General features: G+C 35.2%; 1 protein-coding gene across 1 annotated transcript in view; it reads right to left on the minus strand.

Moving 5' to 3' along the window:
* The window catches only part of LOC128986806 (protein sprint), a 368,727-nt gene that overhangs the window by 296,199 nt on the left and 51,327 nt on the right, over nucleotides 1–21,201 (minus strand). The gene's annotated exons all lie outside the window — the stretch shown is intronic.

The raw sequence follows: 21,201 nt of genomic DNA on the forward strand, positions 1-21,201 counted from the left end.
TCATGACTAAGAAAACGGGGTGGAAATGAGGACTATTCGATAGTATTGCAGGTTTAGAGAATGTAAAACATATAATACGTCAGGAGATAGTTGAACCTTTAATTGGAACATACCAAATTAAATTATTTTTAGCACACATATTATTAATCAAGTGTGTGGACATACCTTAACTAAACTTGGTTGATTTTGTTCAACAGTGATTACTGTGGACGAGGGTTTAACTCAGAATATGCAATAATACCCGATTTTGAACATGAATTATGAATTTAATTATCGAAACAACCTTTTATATTATCCCCAACTGAAATGTTGTGAGAATGAAACTATTTCATAGTTTACATGAAAACTAAGACTTTATGGACATGTTTTACTATAGATTAAATGAGATAAGAATCAAAAGGTAAAAATGGTGTGAATAACAAATACACAAGTAAATACTTAATAAACGAAAGATTGATGAATTCAATGATAAGGCAACCAAAACTTGTTACCGTTACCGGTGTTGCACTTTGAACACAAGCAATGAAATTATTTGTCAGTTGGCAGCGCCTGGAAAGACCTTGACACTAAACACATAACACAACAACTCGTAGAGTGTCGTACTGCTTGGCAAGGGGAAACCTTTTGGGATCAATTATTTGCTAGTAGGCTTGGATTCTTTGATTTTGCAGACCTCATTAGAGATATAAAATATTTTTGGATACTTAATAAAATAATAAATTAATTTATTCATAAAATGTATCAGCGAATGCAGAGAACATTGATTACATTGGAAAAATCTATAAAGTAGAGAAATACGGTGTTTTAAGTGAAAAATATGAACATTTAGAGACGGTATATATAATAGAGTTTCATACCTACGAAAGGAAATGGATAGTATCGAAGTTAATATATCGTTCAGTTCATATCACAATCAATTATTTAGGGTCAAAACCTAGAGACCAAAGAGGTTCTATCGATTAAATGTAAACACTCCACAAGTACTAGACAGCAAAGTATTACGACGCTCTCAGCTTTGCTGTATGCAAATTTCAATTCCACCGTTCCACTCAGTGAGTTATTCACTTTACTGACACCAGGTAGCGGGAGAGGAGTTTCCGGAACGGAAATGAAATGGCGGCTTGGCGGGTAAAACAATATTATGTATGTTTGACACGTTGTGTTATATCAGTGTTTTATCGTCCTCTCAACCCCTGACTATTGATGGTGTTACTAATGTTTGATCTATTTAATTGTTTTAATACATGATAATATTTTGGAGTTAATGTTTTAATTATGGAATTCCATATTTTCCCCTCGCTTCACACAAGTGTTAGTGTCATTACCAATGGCTATTGTATGGGAGAACAGTTAGCCTTTTTGCTAGCTGAGGGATTAATTGTTGCCTCATATACATAATTATAAACTCATTGTGAGGAGGCAAATTATTTTGAAGGTAGAATATCATTAATAGGTTTTTATAATGCAAAACAATATTACGGTAGTCCATTGGTTAATTTGGTTGTTCATCCCATAACATCCGTTTTTCACCCAAAGAAATATTAGAAGTATATAACCGAGTTTGTAGATATTCTTTGATTCTAAACTGAGTTATTTTTACTTTAGGTATAACTGTAAATCAATTGTGTGGACAGTATTTTTCCACGTTATGTTCTTATATTCAAATGGCGTATGCGTAAAGAATGAATCAGGTCTATTTTCATAGTACGATAATTAAACGCTTCTGTTCAATATAAAAATAAAATTTTAACTCAAAGTGCAAACAATGGCCTATAGAATTATTATTTCCATTAAAATTTCCGCTTATACAAAACAGCATCAGACATAATCTACACCATTAAAGCCACGATCTTACAAAGTCACTCAGTATAAGTGTTAACCTTTACAATGCTTTAATTTTAAGGCCGACATTCCTTTCTTGTTAACGGCGTATAAATCACCAGCTCAAGTCATAAACCAGTGTACAATTCCTGTGTAACGAGTAGCTACAGCTACAGCTTAGCCGAGCAACATAAGGTGAAGCTGAGTAACTGAATGTGAATGAGTCAACAATGGTGTTTGTACTTAGGATAAACCACCTTCCACATCCACTGCAAATCTCAAGAAGCTCTGGGGAGTTGTTTTAACGGATTTGTTTTATTTATTATTTTAACCCTTATGTTGCCTTTTCAGACTAGATTTACGTTCGTAGTTACTAAAAGGTTTATACAGTATTTTCAAACTTGTTTAGCTTAACTTAATATTATATATAAAGAACTAAATGAGGTTAATACTCTAAACAGACAATAAATAAATTATTTTCTTTAACTATGGACACAATACCATAACGAAATATCGTCTTTAATAAAATAATGTCTTGAAAACTGCATATATTACACAATCTTCCATCCCTTTACAAATAATAAACATTAAGATTGCACATACACTTTTTATTAAAATAATTTGTTTGTACCTAAAGATTTCAAACTTTAGATGCGGACCTAAAGACACTCAGTTATTATGTTAAGTCAAATCAATCGTCTTCACTAAGTAAATAATGAACAAAATCAAACCACTTCACCAAAACTTACATCGCTGTATTTTTGAATGGCAAGTTCATAGCCAAGTGGTTATGGTGCTCAACTACAAATATAACGATCGATTTTAGACATAATATGCAATTATTATTAATGATGTTATTTAACAAAAGTTCTAGCAGTAAGACTAAGGTTCAGACCATTCTCTTACAAAACGTAAAAAATGCCAATTACGCAAAAACCCACTTTTTGAAGCCGTTATTAAAATTCTATTCCACTTCTTTCACAAAATTCGCCACTTCACTCCCAATACATCAACACTAACTGGCAATAACTACGACTAATAACTATCACAAGTGGTGATCGATCAAACCCCCGGGCTAGACAGTAAATGCGCCCCGGGGTTGTAAAACAATGGGAACGGCCCATCAGGCTGATAGCGCAATTTGGAGCCGATTTTGAGCGACCGTTCGTCAGTCCCGGGGTTTATTGCATTCTTCTCCCGCTATCAGTCTCCGCCTAGCAACAGGGGTAGACGGTCGGAAAGGGTGTGACGGAAAAATACTACAGACTTAACATTATGGTCTTATAAATTACTTGGACCTTTGAGACCCTTGAGCTGTATATGTTTTTATTTTCTTCTAAGTATCATAAAATGTGTCTAGTTAAAAAACCTCTTCCGTCGTTGTATTTTAATTGCAACATCTTTATGAAACACCAAGTAACCAAAAACACCAAGGGAGTGTAGGGTTGATAGACCAATGACCTATCGACAGAGTGTTGGGGTGCCGGGCACTGGTCGTAATTCAGGGGCCTTATTTATACAATCTAACTTAACATAACCTAACCAACCTAACCAAACTTCTATATTATGCGGAATTCTCCTTTCCCTATCGACAAATCATCAAATGCGTAATGCAACTAAATTGTGATAATTGCTAATAGAGTAAGTTGTACTCCGAATAATACACATTAAATTTAAATCATAAGTTGTATAAACTCTTCTTTAACACAGCTATTAGCATAAGATATATGGTATTTACACTCAGAAACAATTTATCAAGTAATTTAGCAATGTGTTGATCAACCGAAAACATTACCACAAAACTAATATACTATTCGAGCAATGCTCCACCATCTTCAGTTTTAGAAAAATTTCTCCAACATTAATTTACGTCCAACCTGAAAAAATCAAACAAAAAGATACTCTCGGAAAGTTTTACACAGAACCATAGTGATTGAGGTCTTACAAAACCCACAGCTATTGTTGGAAACAGACATGCTGTACTTGGCGCTATTGTCTTGGGATATATTGCTGTACAGAGAACCTCTCGTGTTCTTGTCAATGGGAGTTATTACGCTGTACCTTATGAACAGTCATATTGCTCAGGTTTATTGGTATAGTGAGGAACAGATGGAGAATAGGTCATCGTTATTTGACCTTAGCTGACCAAAGATTGGGTGTGATTGTGGTCCAAACTACTAAACTGGTGAGAAATAAACTTTTAGATAAAAAATGTTATGATCGAATGTATTCAAATTATTAATGAATTATACTTTATTTCATGCGTGTGAATAAATTAAAACTGAGATTTTTGTTTAGCCCGTTCATTGTGGTGGGACATCAAATCAACTGGTGATGTAGTGAAAGATAAGTTAATTAATGAATACCTTGAAATATTGAAAGATAATTTGTTTGTGATCCATCTTGTGGTTGTATGGTAGAACCAATTGATGTAAAGCGTAAATTATAATCATCCACAAAATAATTCATTGTCATTGATTCATCCAGCCCCACTGTCATATTCACAGATCTAAAAACTACCCTCACTGGAATTTCTGAAGTTGCAACAATACACATGAGTGGAAAAAACTATTTTAGAAGCCGCACCCTTTACAAGGGACACACCCCTTGGTTATAACTATTACAATTAAATGAAATGAAATGAAATGAAATGAAAATCCTTCTTTATTGGGGCGATCTTAGGACCTCATGGTCCTTTCTTACAGTTAACCTCTAAAAGCTGACAATTACACTTACTACAGTAATTCTATCGGATATTTAGATCTTTTTCCTGCCAACGAACGTATCGAAACGCTGCTAGAATTAATTCTTTATCTTGAGGTCAGTTGCCAGTCATAGATGGCGAAACCTAAGCAGCTAAATTTCAGGTAGAAAATTGGGGTATACAATAGTAACAACTAATTAGTACAACTAAGCTAAAACACTACTAACGAAGGCTACTTTAATCCGGTTTAAATCAATACAAAAATTGCGAAATAAAACTTTTTACTTAGATATAGAAGTTTATTTTAACAAGGCAGTGAAACGTATATAACATTATGATACTAACATGTATCATACATGTATCCATCTATATATGAAAACATTTACAAACTAACATATTTTAACTTTATCAAACTCATATGTTTCAATACATCGAGTCCCACTACAACAACAAAACCCAGAGTATGTTTCATATTGTTAAATCGGTATTGGACCGTTTATAACGTTGTTGAGACAGACGGAAATGGGTTTGCTAAAACAATGTTGGCGAAATATACGCGAGAATGGACGATATTATAACGGGTGATTCTGTCGGATTATTCTCTCTTGGTGTTCATCCGATGTTCTAGTAAAATAATTATTTTTGTGAAGAGAATAATAGAGTACGTCACAAACAACAATGTTGTATAGCGATGTTTCAATGCCCTGCTTCAGTGATTCGGAAACCACCATATAAGAAACACCAAATACTGAATGTCATTTTCGGTCTATCTAAGAAATAAAGAAACATGAAAAGCTATTTATTGCAGATGGAGATATCTTTCCATTTTATCAAAGAAGTACCTCCACCGAAAACCTTACCACATAATTTGTGCAAAGAGCTGTTAGCAAAGAGAGTTAACTAATGAACTGATAGTAAAATTATTTGTGTTGAATTATTTGGAGCTATATTTTAAACAAATGTAAAGGTTGTAACACACTCATAAAATATTTGATACAGTATGTCTTATATAAAAACGTAGATTCGGGTACAATTAACTATTTGTTTGAGGTCCCCACGACAAAATGGGCAAACGTGTAAACCAAAATCTTTTGAACGAGTCTACTAAAACTAAAAAATTGATATTTGGGCTATAGTCTGATAAAACTGCGTCATTGAAGCAAATCGATTATATTGAAAATATTTTTTTTATTGGAATGTTGTCAGTGGGTTTGTAATTTATTCAATGTGTATCTTATGGTAAATTAAAAATAGATATATGTGTCAAATATGCATTTTGGAATTTAAAATTTAGGAACAATGCAAATTAAATAATTTACTATCAACTAATACCATGAAGTTCTAGTTGTGCAGACTCTGTTCATTAGCCATAGGTAGGCCTATTACAACATTAGCTAGCTATGGAATAGGTATTAGGATAATATAATCGTACACAGTGTTTTGATTTTTTAACTTTTACTCTTATAATGATATCCATAGCAACAGGGTAAATTATCACTCTGAATTCAATTTGATTGTGAATAACAAGTCTAATTATGAGTTCTGTGATCGATGTTGAATCCCTCGTCGAGAGGAAGCCCTCCAGGATGCGTGTCATCCTGCCTGATCTTGTCCGTGCCCTGCTCTACATAACAGGTATCATCTTGTGTATTTTCTTTCCTACAGTCCCGTTTGCTAAGTCGATCTCTGCCAAGTTGTGGGACCTTTTGAAGCAGCTTGTGAGCAAATACTGGAACACTCCTGAGATGCCAGACGACAACGTAGCTTAACTGAGGTTTACATTTACCAGACATGGGCCACAACTACGGAATTGACTACGGAATTGACTACATTGACTACATTGACTGCTGACTACGGACTATTGACTACAGAATGCTGATTGCTGTCTGCAGACTTCTGACTACTACCTCACGACTACTGACTACTTGACCAGAAGGCGGGCTGATGACCCAGGATCCCCTCACACCATCGTAACATCTTATGGGAAGCCCGCCTACATCACATGACTCCGATCTACAATACTGACCAGATCTACTACACACTAGAGATTGAGGAAGAACTGCACTACAAGCACAATGACTACATACTTTGAGGGGGTCCAAACCCTGGTCTTGTTACTATCTAATTATTTCATCAATGTGAAACTGATGATTGAGGGCAAATATGAATTTCAGAGTTTTTTCACTAATAAACAGTTTTAAATAATGAATCTTAAGTTGTCTTTTGAATATTTTCTCTTAACAGGTTTAGGCCATTCGATAATAAAACTTAATAAATACTGACACATTTTAGTAGATGAAACAACAATTAAATAGTAACTGTTTAAAACAACATTAAATGTTTGACAGCTCTTTGTATAAGAAGCTTGTGAATGGTAAAATAAATTCATAACATGTGAAATTTATCTGTAAAAGTTTGGAATAATCATAGGATAATAGAAATAATCTACTTATTACAGAGCGCATACTTTTCCTCAAACTTTGAAAGTAGGCTTGAAGCCCCTTTCAACAATTTTTTTCTTCCTAAATGAATTTACCTTGAAAGAACTATAGTATTTCCTTGATATAAAAAAATCTGAAATATCACAAAAAACTATAAAAGGATTCAGGCCACTTATCAAGATGCTTAAGGCACTTTTTCCGCCACTGCACACATCGAAAGCCAAACAAGTCGGACACTGCAATCAGTTCGCATGTTGATAATTATTTTGAAAGCCAATCTTGTACTAATTTGTGATATTCAATAATAAAAATTCACAAAAAAGAACATTATCTAGTATTGTAGACTTTCATCAAATCAAAAACAAATATTTTAAATAATAATTGACCATCCTACACTTTACACAGTTCTGTGATGAACAAGAAATATTGAACTACAGAAGATTATTACTTCTGAGACCTGAATGGACAAAAACATCTTAAAGCACCGGAAGAGCCAGGTAAACCTAGTGACCATTAGTCAGTCAAGATGTAAAGACCACCCAGAAACCTCCTGTACCCTTGTACGACGTGTACCTGGCTGTCCGAGGGACGGGGGCTCCCCAGGGGGTCGGGACAGTGGAGAATGGACCGTGTAGAACACGCAAGGCAAAGTTGTAGGTGATGGGTCTTGGTTTGTCTGATTTGTGAATGAATTTAAGGGTGTGCTATATTGCAGTTGAGCAAGATGGAGACTGAGTCTTTATTGTGGTTTAGGATAAGTATTGTCTTATATTTTTCCAATACTTGTTCCAGGACAATCAATTCCTCACACAGATTGTATGGTATTCAAACATTTGCGTAGACCATAATTTGAAAAACAATTTTCAAATGATCAAACATGTAAATGTAATACTTTATAATTGATCTTATTGTGTATTATCGTCAACGACATAATCTTTCTAGTTCTCAAACTCTGTTTAACCTTAAGTTGATCTATAATGCAATTATAATTCATAATATTTTGCACACACTCACAGAACGACATTCACCCGCAGACGTATTCGGTAGCTATGGAAAAACTTCCCTTTATAACGCCACTAAGAAAAAAATGTGATAGATCCTGGTGTACACAATTATAATGAGTTATGTGCGTAAAATGAAAGCGCTTATACTATGACACTGTATTTAATGATTTTTCTAAACATTAAAGAATAATCTAAAACGGCAGTGGTGCACAGTTGGAATGAGCTAAACATCCTAGCGATGTGAAGAACGCTATCCACCAGATGGTATGCGCCCTAGAGTGGTAGGTAGTAATTACTGTGTTGAGAGAGACGTCCCTGGTATTCTAGTGAGATTCTCAGGGTATCTTGTACTGTTTTCATTACTACCTACATGTTCATGTTCCTGATTGAAATGAATAAATGTGCAAAAGGCCCAAGGAGGGACTAAAAGCGTTTAGAATGAAAATATGTTTAATTATATAATTTTTTAGGTTATATTTTAGCAGAGGAAACATGTAGGAATGAAAAAACTAGAAATGAAAATTATATCAAATTAGGAGAAAAATTAAGTTAAGTTACAACAACGAAATACAAATTTCTTTGTGATTTTAGTCATCATTGCTTTGGTTCGGGTGTTTCGAGATATACGTGTAAGACTAAGACCCCTTGACAATCAGAATACAGTATTGAAAATAATGTTCTTAATTTGATCAATATCCTAATCAATTTCAGCTGAACTAATTTTACTGAACTGTTATAACTGATTGTATTTAGTAAATGCTATAACTAACGCGACGATGTTGTAGATCCAACGAGTGAAAAACAAGTTACAATTGCAATATGAATGTATTGTCAAGACGGTAAAATATGTTTGATTTTCCCAAAATAATTCCAAATGTTCTTCTCCAACATTTAGAGATTTTGAACTAAACCTACGATCTAACTATCAACAGTTTTTCGATCTTGAATGTACATTGCATTAAATCTCTCTTTAATATCCGTCAAGATCAAACCAAGGTGAAAAGACATTTACTACTTTATCGAGGGCTCAAATCACATCCGCTTTACCTTATCAAAATTGGGTAAATCCAGAATACATCTTCGGGTCCCAAAATGGAGAACTTGTCCTCAACCCCTTAACCAAACTGTATTTCCCTACATGTTTCAGGGTCCAGCGACCGTCGACGTAACTTATAGCCCATAAACCAGGAGCTATTAACGCCTCCCCTCTAAGCGACGCGGGAGCGCAAACCTGGTAATCCACTGTTATTTACAACCCCATTAACAGTTCCAGGTGAACTATGTCTTCGGCGACATTTTCAGTAAACACCTCAATTCACACTTGTCCGAGCCAGGCAGAATAAAGTCGCTACGTGGTTTAAAGGCTTTGGAGGGGGGTTAAACACTAGAGTTACAAAAACAATTTTAGTGGTCAAAACGAAAGAGAACGTATATAAACGAATTTTTATTTTGATGTTTGCGATGTATTTATATTGTATTCAAACACTACCCTGTATATAACCTTTGACTATTAATACAACTAGCAGAGTACCCATCCTTCCTACGGGAAGGCATGTATAAAATGCTTATTGCAGTTATACTAAAGCTTTGCAATGAGGTAATGAGCTAAACACATTAAATATTTGACTATTAATTAAGGCGCTGGTTCTCAATCCTCGATATTATTCTAACTAGAAACACATTTCGGTAAAAGAGACGTTTTGCTGTATTGGAGAATTTCCACTGAAAGTCATACAATAATGGAATAATGTAGTTTAAAGACATTATTAACGAGACCATGATTTGGTGGAACGGTGTAGGCATATTAAATTTATTAAATGTAAATGCATTGCAGTTTTTAAGACAATACACAGCAAACAGAACACATGGAAATACAAGTTAATAACATAAAGAGTGTTGTAGATATCAACTCCAATATGTAAAATACTGTAGTTGTATCATTTTTGTACAGGATTTATTTTACTTCATCGGAGAAATACGCTCACTGCGTCGTTATGGTGGTTTTGGTTTCGTATTTTAAGAGGGGAAAATTAGTTTCTAGGAAAAAACTAATACACTCTTTAACATATATTACTGAAATATTTAGGTTGCAAGGCATTTTCATTGTGCTATTAAATGGCAATGCAATTGGATACATAACAATTCGACGTTCGGTGGTAATAAGATCGGGTTTAAACCGTTCTCTCACAAATCATGTAAATCAATGTCTATGAGATTGAAACAAACACACACTAGATGTGACACTCATAAAATTTAGTTGTTTAACCAGCGTCAAAAACCTTTTCAATAATAACTGGAAATAATTTAGAAATGGTTAATATGCGTGTTACGCCTATGTTGATGGAACTGTACATTATATTCCCTCAAACTGAGAGCAAACTCAAATTATTACAACACTTGAAATTAAGAGAGGGGAAAGAACAATCGTTGTTTTACCGGAGTTTAAACCACAGATGAATTGCTGCTTTGTATTGTTCTGTTGCGAACCATTTTGCTCGACAAGCTTTGTAACGGCAAACAAAAAAACCAAGGGCTAAATAGCAAACCTACCCTTACCGGACAACTCTGGGGTGTAAATGTTACAGGGTGAGCGAGAAAGGGAAAAAATTAAAGCTTAGGAATAATTTATAGAACATTAAACACTCTTGTGTTGTTAAACCAAGTACCTCTTGGCTTGTTCTTTACTTTTATTTTTGGCATTGTTGTTTTTCACAAGATTATTAAAAAATGATTTTTTTTTATTCCTGGGTATCAATTGGCTGGTTAGCCAGAATTGATTAAAGTGCTAGCCTTCAAATCTGAAGGTCGCTAGTTAAATAAATAAATATTTATGAAGTTTCTCAGTACAACTACTGCTTCTCAGAACAACTTTCAAGTTAGTTAAAACGAGATCTTGACCTATTTTCTTCGTAATATTAATTAGTAAAACTATTTAACAAAAGGTCGTAGATTTGGATTCTTGATAAGATTACAAGACATTCGTTTATGCCGTTCAAAGCCATAAAATTTACAAATGTTAAAGGTTCATACTAACACAAGTAAAATGTTGAAAACCTTTATATTATTTTACTCTATTTCGATGGACTTATTACTAATTTTTACACAATATACCCTAATGTACATTAATTTGCTAGACTTGTCACAGAAACGATACCAAATTAATAGTCTAAAACACTACTACACGGCTTTGTTGCAATAGTATTTTAGAAAACAAAAATGTCACTAAACCGGAATAAAAGGATTTTTATGCGGTCAAATTATATCCAAGCAATACAGTATTAGAACAGCATGCTTAAAAAAACTGAACTGAAACTTTTTGGAATTTAATTCCAGTTTTAGTAGCCTGATACAGTATTAATTTTGTCGAATACAGTACATGTATTCGTAAATATAATTCCTAAAATACTATTTACCGAACAGGCATTTCCACTTGAGGCTTTAATGCTGGCTTTATGGACAAACAAGAATTTCTCTTTTTGAAGTATTAAGAACAATCCGAGTAATCGCAATCCTCGTGTAAAAAGTGTAATACAGTCGTCTGTTGTCCGAGCAATATAATGTAAAGCATTGCTAGAGGAATGTCTCTATTATAATGGACAACATTCCAGACATACTTGCCGACTCAAGGGACGAAGCCGTAGGCTTGCATCTAAATTCTGTGCTTGCATTCTGAAAACACTCATGTTGGTGTTATATGTCGTTTGCTTTTCCATTTTGCATTTATTTTCTTAGGCCTAAATATTTTTGTTGTACAAGGTCCAGAGTTTGTGCAAACTTAAGAATACCTTGTATATAAAAATAAATATGGATCCCTTAGGCAAGGGATGATGTTTCTTTATTATATATCTCACTCCACAAAAATGGGGATATTGTTATCTAATGAAATAAATTTGGGAAGCAAAATCAAGAATAACTACTAAAACCAAATCTTGGCAACCTTAAACAACTCCAAAACATAAATAACTTATTACGTTATCAGATTTCTACTCCACGATCCGGAACTAAACGAATAAAGCTGTCAATATCTACTGTAGGTTACCTCACTATAATTGTAGGTATCCGAAGTGAAGGACGTAGGTCGCAAATTATATCCGAAGCTATGGCATTTAATACGCATGATCGACCACGACCAGGCTTTTATATTTCTCACGCTAATCGACACATAGTATATGTTTCAAATGTATTTGTTAGTTAAGATATTTTTAATTTGTTAGACACAAATTGTAATACTTCTATATATTAACTAACTCATCACACTATTCTTTACTTGGAATTCATCACATTAGTTTAATTTTGTTTTTCGTTGATTGCGATTTTTAAATGCTATTGCGACTGCATGAACTGAAATTAAACGGTAATGTTTTCTTGCACGCCTTAACCTCAAACAATGTTTTGGTATTAAATACATACACCCTACATTTCTTAAAGGAATGGGCTACTACACGAATCAACTAATATGTTAGTTAAGCCTAGTTGATCGCGAAAAAGGATTTCAGTCCACACAGAATTTATTTCAGTTAGATCAATACCAACATCAATACATCAATACGAGGCAATTATTTAAGGTTTTTTGTATTATGATATTAACATTTCACATACAGACCACTGTACAGAGTATTTGCCTTCGGGGTAACGTAGGGGAAATACGGGGGAAGTTAAGCATTGTTTGTCTACGTCACCGCAACAATACCTTGCCCCTTTGTTGTTGATGCCAAAACAATGCGTCGATTCCATTGTTGACCACATGTCTGACTCTTAATTGATTCCTCAATTTGATTAACCACTTCGGACGATACAGTCAATTGAGGCCAGGCATACCATGACTTGTAAACAATTATAAACTTTAAGTATAAAGTTTTCTTTGTTTTGACCTATAGAACCATTTTCCACAGTTTCATTGTCCCATTTGTTAATGTACAAAATCATGAATAAAACCCAGCTAAATTTAGGTATATAATCCAAAGAGTAAACATCAGATCCCTCAGAGGAACACACAAAACATATAACACAATATGCCATATCAAATCATGATTAAAATTTAAATTCTAATTTAAGTTTATCAAAGACAAGATTACCTGATGATGTGCCATGTATCCGAAGCAACGGCGTATACTTGAATTATTCCTCCCTACATAATCAATGATATCCTTTTCACTTTTCACACACACAACTTTATTTGCTACACAAGAGCCGATACAAGTTGATAAAACGGTATGATAGTACGTCACACACTCACACTTCACTATTTGGGCATATTAATTATAGAAGTTATGGGGATTTCCATAAAGTCTAGTTTAACAGTTAGACATTCGAATGTCCTACCTAAGAACCTATAACATAAAATCGAGATTGGATCTCATGGATTTTTCTCAACCCGTTTATGATATCTTAATACTTTGGCTGAGTGAGACACGCTCTTACTAGAGCTCGGGGCTCCAGAGACTGAGGTCCCAGGTTCAAATCCCGCCAAACACCAATGGATTTCCATGTGATAATTCAACAACCATTTAGGACAACTGCCAAATGCTGGGGATCTTCCAAGGCTGTGAAGATGGAACATAAATAAATAAATGGAAGGATACTTTCTTATAGAAAGTTTCATAAAAAGGAACATGCATAATAACAAAAAGGGTTTTGCTTATCATATCATCTTATTTGTGCCTTTGTTATTCATTCTTACAAAATATAGAGTATTTTATTTTTCATATCAATTTGATTACAACACATTTCAGGCCTATTTTTGTAGTAATTTTACAGAACACTTTATTGTAGCGTAGATACCCGTTTTTGGACGTATGCCAACCGTATTTACGATTGACCAAAGCTAATTCAAAATAGTCTTTTATAGCATTAGTTAATTAAGTGCATGGCTATATTTGACACTCAGATATAATCAAGCGTAACTATTACTCCCATAAGTCACTAGTTACACAAACAACTCAACAAGTTGGTTTGTTTAGCTCACACAAACAATGTAATATGGTTGCTCCGATTTACAGCTATGCTCTAGTTCTAGCTTCCTCTCGAAGTTTAAATCAGTTTGCAACCCTCCAGCAGAAAGCGTCTCCAAAGCAGTTTTATTTATACCAGCAATAAAGTCATAAAAGCTCATACTGCGGTTGTAAATGTGCGATATTTCATTTCAAATGTTGCATCATTCGAGCCTTTATCCGATATCACATTTGCTTTATTGGACGATTATGACTTTAGATCAAAATGTGAATAGATATGAAATGCAGTTGGAAATATAACCAAAAACTAAAGGGACATTGTTGGCTAAGGTTGGGTTTTCTTATGATTACTAAGGGACTTTTACATCTCTGAACGTTAAAAAACAAGTTAGACGACGTTTTGAAATTTGAAAGCTTGCCACAGAAAAGGAAATATATTGAATTACTTCTCTGTGATCTTGCCATGTCCTTCCATTTGCAGGCGGGATCAGATTCTGGATTCAGAAGTCATGAAAACTTTCATTTTACCTATCTCTGGAAGAATTTAATAAGCCTTCACATAATGAAAAAGTTTTTTTAGGGTGAATATATTAATGCAGTCAAATAAATATAGGGGTTAAGGTTAAATTAATATTTCTACGTAAATGGTTGTATATGTGTGCAATGAGTGAAAATTAACAGTGAGGGCGAATTGTTTACAATGAAAATCCCTCCCTCCCTCTCACTATAGCCAAAACAGCCAAAAGACATGGTACTCGCATATAGTTTGGAATTCTTTCTCTAAAACCTTTCGAAATTACCTGTTTAAATTTTCAAAATCAATACTTCTCTGGTTACTTTACACATGTCCGTAAAGTTAGGTGTATACTATTATTGTATCCGTAGTATAAATGAAAAGTACCTAAAAAGGTAGCTAATAATATTGAATCCAAGCACAATCTATATTTATTGGTAGACCGATACAGTTTACCCCAGGAAAATCTTGTGCGAGAGGAAGTGATAAATGGAGTGCAGAACAACAAACAAACAACCTGGAGTGATAAGAGATAGGGGCGGGGAGGGGTGACCTTGTACATCCATCACAGCTGATAAGGGAGACAGAGACTGATGTGTAGTCAGGGGATAGTGGCAGTCGGTCATTGGACCAGAGAGGAAGCCGTGGTGGGGGGGATGAGATATGCTAAGGTGCGACTGCGAATAAGTGCAACCAGCATTGGGAGACTGAAATTAAAGTTCTCAAAGTAAAAAACTATTGGTTTCATGAAATTGTTCTTAATGTAGGTGTATCATAAATGTTTTTCAAGATCACCCAACAATAGCTTATGTGAAGTTTACTCAAATAGTTTTAACTTTTTCTGCCATAGTTGTAGACCAACAATATGGTTAAAATCATAATTTAAACTGGTCAGAGGGATGTCATTTAGAGGTAAAATGAAATGTATTAAAAAAGTTTTTAGTTCTTTTGCACTCCAATAACGTTGATTTGATATACGTGTTTGTGGTGAAGTTATGAGTGTAAAATGAAATTAACATAGCAGAATTGCATATTATTTCATATTTGTTATAATCAAGATTTTAAAGTACCTAGTTTTGGTTAACCAAAGTGAAACATCACATTCTGGACACACAAAATATTTACACTCATGATCCTACTACCATTGACTATTGGATATACGCAGTCTTTGGAGTCTTCATGTGATCATGCAGAGTGTAGGAGTAAGGATGAGGATGGTTTTTCGCGAGTGTGCTATCGCAAAAAGACCAGACAACCTAGGCCTAGATCAGTCAAAAGTAATAATCCTAGGGTGACTAAACTGATATCTGGTAAGAACAGTAGTAACAAACTCCTTGCAGTTCCTCGCCAATCTTGGATCTATGTCACAAGATTTCAAGCTACTACAACTGAAAGTGACATCGGTGACCATTTGAAAGCATCATGTGGTGATCTCAGTTTTGTCTGTGAAAAACTTCCTACAAGACACACATCTTACAATTCTTTTAAAATCGGTGTACAGCCCGAGTGTGTAGAGGACATCATGAACCCTGATATCTGGCCTACTGGTATATTAATCGGCAATTTTTTTCCGCCTCGTTCCTCTAGGCCTAGGTCGATAAGTAGCTCCACTGACGATAGGCCTACTCAGACTGTGAATTTTTTAGTGGAATCAGTGCCAACCGACTCGAAGAAATAAACATGGATGGTAAAAAAAATAAAGTAAGTAAAATGCCTTCAAATTTGAGTTTTTGTGTGCTTACTCTTATTTTCCTCAACATCCAAGGACTGATGGGTAAGTTAACTCTACTTGAGGACTTTACGATGCACCAGCGGTGTGATCTAATATGTCTTTCTGAGCACTGGATTCCTCTGGCAGGTATAGACTTTTTTAACCTCAGCGGATATAACCTAGTCAGCAATTTCTCTAGATTAGAACATGGCAGAGGTGGTACTCTTATTTACGCTCGTTTGGAACTTGACTGTAGACCACTTGACCTGTCGTCTTTTTGTATTGAGAAAATAATTGAAGCATGTGGTGTCCTTGTTACCTCACATAGACTTATTGTTATTTCTATATATCGAACCCCAGACAGTGATGAGTGGCTTTTCTTAAACGCTTTGGAAAAAATCCTGACGTCTGTGACGGAATGGTCCAACCATAGGATCGTCATTGGTGGAGATGTCAACGCACAGTTTGACGTGACAACTACCAAGAGGTCGGTGGCAACTCTTCTCAACCTTCTAAGGGAGTTTAACATCTACTTCCACAATGACCAGCCTAGCAGAGGAAATGCCTGCCTAGACAATGTTTTTTCTAACATCCCCAAAGATGATGTATTTTGTTGTATTGAACCGTTCCATTTTTCAGATCATAATGCCATTCTTTTCAGAATAGTTAATGATATCATACATGAGCCTGATAAGATCAGCACCTTTGCCTTTAAAAGACACTTTTCTCTTCAAAACATCACAAATTTCAAATTCAAAATTAACTTGATCAATTGGCAGGATAAATTTGACCAATTTTGGACTTCGACTGACTTCACAGGTAACGACATATTTTCTGTATTTTTTGAAATTTTTATGCATGTGTTTGACGAGTGTTTTCCTGTGTGCAAGTCTCGCTCAAAACCAAACCCAAAAGGGAAACGGTCACGTGCCTGGTACACTCCTGATCTTGACAGGCTCAGGCAGCAGGTAAGACATGCCTATGATCTGACCTGTGTAAGTAGTGACAATCTTTGTAAGTTAGAGTATAAGACCCTAGTTAAGAACTACAAACGGGCAGTAAAGGAGGCCAAGCTCAATTATAATGCCCTATTCATTGAAAACTCCAGCAACAAATGTAAATCAGCCTGGGCAATTGTAAAAGAAAATTCCCAATCTCTCGGAAGCGGTAATAAGCTTCCATTTCATCCAAATAAACTAAATAGTTTTTTTATTAACTCTGTTAACAGTATTAGAAACAGTATTAAGAAACCTGCAAATACTTATGATCATTTCTTACAAAAAGTTCCTTTCAACAATTCAGAGTTTCACTTTTCTTTGGTCACTTGTAGTGAGGTTATGTCAGTCATAACTAAAATGAAAAATACCAAATCCAAAGATATCTATGATATCTCCAACTGGTTCATTAAAGAAATTGTTGATGTAATAATTTCACCATTGACTTACTGTGTAAACGCCTGTCTACAGGGGGGATTCTTTCCTGATTGTCTCAAAATTTCCAAAATTTGTCCTATTTTCAAAAAAGGGGATAAAAACTGCCCAGGAAACTATCGGCCTATTAGTCTAGTACCTGTTCTGTCCAAGGTTCTAGAACATATTATTCACAATCAGATTAACAGCTTTTTTGAAAATAATTCTCTCTTTAACAAACAACAATTTGGCTTTAGAGTTGGACAGTCCACTGTGGATGCAATTGATGCCATGGTTCAGGACATTCACAGGGCTTTTGAAAATAAAGATTTTGCCTGGGCCACCTTCATTGATCTTAGCAAGGCCTTTGATTGTGTTGACCATGAGATCTTGCTGCATAAGTTGGAGTTTTATGGAATCAGAAACAGTGCTCTAAATCTTTTGTGGTCTTATTTAGCAAATCGTAGACAGGCGGTATATGCTGATGGTGAATGGTCCTCCATCGCCCTCAGCAACTGTGGGGTACCTCAAGGCTCCGTCTTGGGCCCCCTTCTGTTTTTAATTGCTATAAATGATCTGCCTATGAATCTTAGTTGCAATTCCTATCTCTATGCGGATGATACTACCTTGCTATCTTGTCACAGTGACCTTTTGCATCTTAAGTCAAATGTCAGAAACACAGTCAATACTGCTGCTGAGTGGTTTTCAGCTAATAGTTTTCTTTTGAATAAAGACAAAACACAATCAGTCATATTTTGCCTTAGACCTCTACATGATATAGGCCCACTTGAAGCTGAACTGTCCAATGTGGTAAAGTTTCTAGGTGTCCATATTGACAAACAACTGACTTGGTCTGATCATATAACGCAACTCTGTACTAGGTTAAGTAGAATGATTTGCCTTTTTCGTAAGCTTAATGATTTAGTTCCTATTAGTTATTTAAGATCAGTTTACTTTGCTTTATTTCAGTCTGCCTTGAACTATGGTATCATTTTTTGGGGTAATAGTTCTCATGTCTCCGATGTCTTAATATTACAAAAAAAGGTCCTGCGCATAATGGCTAGGGTTGATCCTGAGGAACATTGTCGCCCCATTTTTATTGAATTTAATATTTTAACTGTTATTAATTTATATATATTTAATATCATGTTAACTAGTTTTAAGGAAATGGACTCACATGCCATAAGGAGTGATTTTCATGATTTTCAAACTAGAAACAGACATCAATTTGATATACCCCATGTTAGACTGAGCAAAACAAAGAAAAGTCATAAAATTCTGGGCCTAAAATGTCTAAATAAATTGCCCAACAAATTGCTATCACTTCCTTACAAAGTTTTTAAAGCTAAAATTCATATGTGGCTAGTTAAGAATCCGTTCTACAAACTTAACGATTTTTTAGAATTTCCTAAACCATTAAATATTGAGTAATGATTGTACTTTTTTTTTCTCTTATAGTTATCCTCATCTGCATGTATTTTATATTATCTTTGTATATTTTGATTTGACCTTGTACTCTACATCTATTGTACTCTTCCTTGACAAATGTTTCCCAACATAATACCTTCATTGACCATTCCACATGCATTTGTAATGTCTATTGGAAAATAAAGCTTTGATTTGATTTGATTTGATTTGATACGAAGTTGTATTTATAGTCAAAGCTACTACCCACGTGAAAATTTATCATGAATATTTTAAGTAACGATATAACAGTCAAAAATGATGTAACAAAATTACTCCGTCAAACCACACACTACACGAGATTATTTACCGCACGAAACACACAAAATAATTCAAACAAATTAATCTCTCCGTAAAACAAAAGCAGCGATAAACTCGTCAAAACATCAACGGCTCCAAACCACCACCTTGTATAACTCCATCACTCACTGACACCAACACATGCCGGGGTTAATTACCACATCGCACGCGAAAACAGACTGAAGAAACAGACAGACATACGGGCACGAGAGGGGAGGGTCGATAGTATGAATCATCAGAGGGTGCTAGAGAGAGAGAGAGTGAGTGAGTAGATGGGGGAGGGGTAGAACTAATGGGTAGTATTTTTGATAGACTCGCCATATACGAAATGCTTGCTGGACATTATATGGGTGTGTGGTGATAAATAGTAGAAGTAATTCCCCTATCATTGTAAAATTATTAACGCAATTACATTGTCGAGTAGAAATGTGAGGATTACTGAGGAGAGCAAACATGAAAAAAGAGTAAAGAATATTTATACAATAGTGTTAATTATTGGGCTTGAACAGTTGATAAGATGCATTCAACTACCTTGTAAGAACGTCAGGCCGGGGCCACACTTGTAATTTTCAACCAGCGAGACTGTTTTTTTCCGTTTTCACGTGCGACGCACGTGAAACAGTTTGACCGTGGCCACACTTGTCTTACGAGATAGGTTTTTCGGGCAAACCAGTGAGACTGATAGAACATGCCACACTGGCAATAAAAATCGTCCGTGTCCGTGATACGCACTCCCCCCCCCCTCCACGCTCTCTATACAGGTTAAAAACTAGAAATGTCCGTGGAAAAAGTTCAGCGAGATAAGATGAGTGTGTTCACTCCCATAAGCCGCAATGCCCCGCGACTAGTTTTACGTGCAACGCCCGTGGAATGTTAGTAGAGAATACACGTGCAATTCCGTTTGTCAGTCTCGCTGGTAAAACCAGCGAGACTGACAAACGCGTTCACGGACGTTTTTACTCTAGTGTGGCCTGCCCCATATACCGTAATGTATCTCTCAAACCCACGGGTAACGCCCGTGGAAAAAATTCAGCGAGATAAGATGAGTGTGGCCCCGGCCTAAATCTGTTCTATTATAAAAAGTAAGCGTGCAGATGTGCACTGAGAAGTGCCTAGAAATATTCTAGTTCTCATATTAGAAAGTAAATATGTGTTACAGTTACAACAACAATAAATTGTCAATGTTGGCATCTGCAATGTTTACGTTTATAATGCACCTCTATTACAATTTGCACTACTATCACGTTGGCACTCTTGTCATAAAATAGTCGATCCACATCAAAACACCATTGTTACCTTCGTGTTACCACCCAAGCCGTTGTGTAATAAACCAAATAATTACCTGAAAACATTTGTAAGATTGGAAAAGAGTGCGAGCGAAAGATACAAGTTATCTCGCCAACAACGTAGGGTGCTGCTGGTCCTTTACACATAAACACTGAGATAAGGAGTTTATGTGGTACAACTTTCTACAGAACAATCTTCCACCAGTCCCGCATACAGCGGAGTGGACGCATCGTATCCGTAGTGAATGGGGTTGTTTTGTAGGTTTTAGCCTGTTTTTATTATTTTTTTTTCATAATATGAAGAAGTTCTTGTGTAGAATCTGGTCTGATGAAGGTTGCTTACACGATAGGCCTACCTAAGATTGGTTCAATTAAGATACAGTTACTTTACTATAGACAGTGTAATTATTTCTAGTTTGTGTAAAGATTGTGTGTGATTTGCTAGCTGCATGGTATAGGGTTTTCACAAAACCACGATTTATGAAGTAACTTATGTCCCATACAAAGGAAGCCTGCACATATACAGTGTGTAAATTAAGTATGGAAACAAATCTGTATTTTTTAAACCAAAATAGATAGAAATATTTGGTTTATGG

The sequence above is a fragment of the Macrosteles quadrilineatus genome, unplaced genomic scaffold (assembly GCF_028750875.1).
Source record: "Macrosteles quadrilineatus isolate MER2022 unplaced genomic scaffold, UCM_ALF_1.0 Scaffold_2__2_contigs__length_208266976, whole genome shotgun sequence".
In the NCBI taxonomy this organism is placed as follows: domain Eukaryota; kingdom Metazoa; phylum Arthropoda; class Insecta; order Hemiptera; family Cicadellidae; genus Macrosteles; species Macrosteles quadrilineatus.